Source organism: Eptesicus fuscus, chromosome 10 (genome assembly GCF_027574615.1).
Source record: "Eptesicus fuscus isolate TK198812 chromosome 10, DD_ASM_mEF_20220401, whole genome shotgun sequence".
NCBI classification, from domain to species: domain Eukaryota; kingdom Metazoa; phylum Chordata; class Mammalia; order Chiroptera; family Vespertilionidae; genus Eptesicus; species Eptesicus fuscus.
The window spans coordinates 25,360,610-25,364,458 of NC_072482.1; the positions used below are offsets into that span (position 1 = coordinate 25,360,610).

The 3,849-nt window shown below is 41.6% G+C and overlaps 1 pseudogene; it reads right to left on the reverse strand.

Annotated features, from left to right (window-relative positions):
• Window positions 1-323: 323 nt before the first annotated feature.
• Window positions 324-1,317, reverse strand: LOC103283302 (glyceraldehyde-3-phosphate dehydrogenase-like; annotated as a pseudogene).
• Between the last annotated feature and the right edge of the window lie 2,532 nt (window positions 1,318-3,849).

Consider the following 3,849-nt stretch of genomic DNA (forward strand, 5'->3'; position numbering starts at 1 on the left):
TCATGTTGACAAAAGCCCCTACTATAGTACACAGTTTGGCACATTTAGTCTTCCCTGATGACTTACGGCTTTTATATATAACTCAGTGGACCTGCTGGGTATTGAAAAACTTTCTTTTGGGGGGCAGTGAGGTACAGGGAACTTTATTGATGGTACATGACAAGGTAGGGCTCCATAAGCGCCTCCCCCTTTAAGGGAGCTGGGATGGAAACTGTGGAGGTCAGGACATTCTGTGTGTTGGGGGATTGATTTGGGGCAAGGACTTCCCAGTAGCTGAGGGCCTCTTTTCCTCTCACTGGGGCTGGTGGTCCAGGAGGCTCTTACTACTTGGAAGCCATGTGGACCATTAGGTCCACCATCCTGTTGCTGTAGCCAAATTCATTGTCATACCGGGAAATGAGCCTGACAAAGTGGTCGTTGAGGGTAACGCCAGCCCCAGCGTCGAAGATGGAAGAATGGGTGTCACTGTGAAAGTTGCAGGAAACAACCTCGTCCTCAGTATAGCCCAGGATGCTCTTGAGGGGCCATCTGATGCTGGCTTCACCACTTTCTTATTGTCATGGTATTTGCTAATTTTCTCCAGGTGGCAGGTCAGATCCATGACCAATTGAGGGTGGGCACACAGAACGCCATGCCACTGAGTTTCCCATTCAGCTCAGGAATGATCTTGCCCACAGCCTTGGCAGCTCCAGTAGAAACAGGGATGATGTTCTGGGCAGCACCTCAGCCATCACACCACAGCTTCCTGAGGAGCCATCCATGGACTTCTGAGTGGCAGTGTTGGCATGGACTGTGGTTATGAGTCCCTCCATGATGCCAAAGTTGTCATGGATGACCTTTTGACATGGGGACCAAGCAGCTGGTGGTGCAGAAGGCATTGCTGACAATCTTGAGGGAGTTGTCATACTTCTCATGGGTCACATCCATCACAAACATAGGGGTTCCCACAGAAGGGACAGAGATAATGATCCTCTTGACTCAGCCATTCAGGGGAGCCTCAGCCTTCTCCAAGGTAGTGAAGATACCAGTGGACTCCACAACATACTCAGCACCAGCATCACCTCATTTAATGTTGGTGAGATCTTGCTCCTGGAAGATGGAGATAGGTTTTCCATTGGTGACAAGCTTCCCATTCTCAGCCTTGACTATACCTTTGAACTTGCTTTGGGTAGAATCATACAGGAACTTGTAGAGCATGTAGTTGAGGTCAGCGAAGGGGTTATTGATGGTGAAAATATCTACTTGGTCAGAGTTAAAAGCAGCCCTGGTGTCCAGATGCTCAATATGTCCAAATACGTTCACTCTGACGTTCACCATCATGTGTCAGGGTCGCGGCTGGCACTGTACAGGCAGACAGAGGAGCAGAGAGCCTGAGTAACTTCCACAGGGCCCTACTGATCCTCAATAACAAAAATTCCTGTGTCAACCAAAAGTACATTTACCACTGAAATACAGAAATGTTCTTTCTAGGCTTCCTTCCCTAAACATATTGTCTGTAAACCTAGTTTTGCTATAAAAACTTGAAAGAAATATATCTAAACATCTTGGTCTATTAAAATAGTAAGCAGGATTGTTGAAAGCAGACCATTGTTGTGCTTTCTTATGGGATTCCTAGCAGATGATTTATGAAGCTTTAGTCAGCATTGCCATTTTTATCATCCCCCAGGCACCAGCTTACCCTGGGAAACATTTCTTTCACTGCTCTTAAGAAACTCTGAAGACTTTTAAGAGATAAGTAAGGATGGAGTTCTTTATCTCCCAGACCTACAGAATCATTTTAGTTAGAGTCAGAGCTGCCTGTGTTTATATCCTGGCTCTATCGTGTGGGCAATTTACTTAACCTTATTATTTTTTAATTTTATTTTATTGTTTAAAGTATTACATATAGTAATACATATTTCTCCTTTTTTTCTCCATTGACCTTCCCCTAGCCTCCCCTACCCTCATCATGTCACATGCCCTCATTCCCCGCCCCCCTCCGCAGTGTCTTGTGTCCATTGGTTGTGCTTATATGCATGCATACAAGTCCTTTGGTTGATCTCTTTCCCCCTCTTCCCAACACTCCCCAGCCTTGCCGCTGTAATTTGACAGTCTGTTCGATGCTTTACTGCCTCTGTATCTATCTTTTTGTTCATAAGGTTATAATGTTCTTTATTTTCCATAAATGAGTGAGATCATGTGATATTTTTCTTTCATTGCCTGACTTATTTCACTTAGCATAATGCTCTCCAGTTCCATCCATGCTGCTGCAAATGGTAGGAATTCCTTCTTTTTTATGGCAGCGTAGTATTCCATTGTGTAGATGTACCATAGTTTTCTAATCCACTCATCTGCTGATGGGCACTTAGGTTGTTTCCAAATCTTAGCTATGGTGAATTGTGCTGCTATGAGCATAGGGGTGCATATATCCTTTCTGATTGGTGTTTCTAGTTTCTTTGGATATATTACTAGAAGTGTGATTATTGGGTCAAATGGGAGTTCCATTTTTAGTTTTTTGAGGAAACTCCATACTGTTCTCCACAGTGGCTGCACCAGTCTGCATTCCCACCAGCAGTGCACGAGGGTTCCCTTTTCTCCGCATCCTCGCCAGCACTTGTCATTTGTTGATTTGTTGATGATAGCCATTCTGACAGGTGTGAGATGGTACCACATTGTCATTTTGATTTGCATCTCTTGGATAATTAGTGAGTTTGAGCATGTTTTCATATGTCTATTGGCCTTCCTTCTGTCTTCTTTCAAAAAGTATCTATTTAGGTCCATTGCCCATTTTTTTGTTGGATCATTTATCTTCCTTTTGTTATGTTGTATGAGTTCCCTGTAAATGTTGGAGATTAAACCTTTATCAGTGAAAACATTTGCAAATATGTTCTTCCATACAGTACGCTTTCTTGTAGTTTTGTTGATGGTTTCTTTTGCTGTGCTGAAGCTTTTTATTTTGATGTAGTCCCATTTGTTTATTTTCTCTTTAGTTTCCATTGCCCTAGGGGCGGTATCGGTGAAGAAATTGCTACGGCATATGTCTGAAATTTCTCTGCCTGTGGATTCCTATAGTATTTTTATGGTTTCCCGACTTATGTTTAACTCCTTTATCCATTTTGAGTTTATTTTTATGTATGGTGTAAGTTGGTGATCTAGTTTCTTTTTTTGCATGTATCTGTCCAATTTTCCCAACACCAGTTATTGAAGAGACTGTCTTGGCTCCATTGTATGTTCATGCCTCCTTTGTCAAATATTAATTGAGCATAGTGGTTTGGGTTGATATCTGGGTTCTCTATTCTATTCCATTGGTATCTATGCCTGTTTTTGTGCCAGTACCAGGCTGTTTTGAGAACAGTTGCTTTGTAATACAGCTTGAAATCTGGTATTGAGATCCCACTTACTTTGTTCTTCTTTCTCAGGATTGCTGTGGCTATTCGGGTCTTTTTTTTATTCCAGATGAATTTTTAGAGAGTTCTTTCTAGGTCTGTGAAATATGCCTTTGGTATTTTAATGGGGATTTCATTGAATCTATAGATTGCTTTGGGTAGTATGGACATTTTAATGATGTTGATTCTACCAATCCATGAACACGGTATGTTCTTCCATGTGTTTATGTCTTCCTCTATCTCTTTTTTCAGTGTCCTGTAGTTTTTCACGTATAGGTCTTTTACCTCCTTAGTTAAGTTTATTCCTAGGTATCTTAATTTTTTTGGTGCGATGGTAAATGGGATTGCTTTTTTTAGTCTCTCTTTTTGTAAGTTCACTATTGGTGTATAAAAATGCCATAGATTTCTTGGCGTTAATTTTGTATCCTGTTACATTGCCGAATTCATTTATTAAGTCTATTAGTTTTTTTATGAAGTCTTTAGG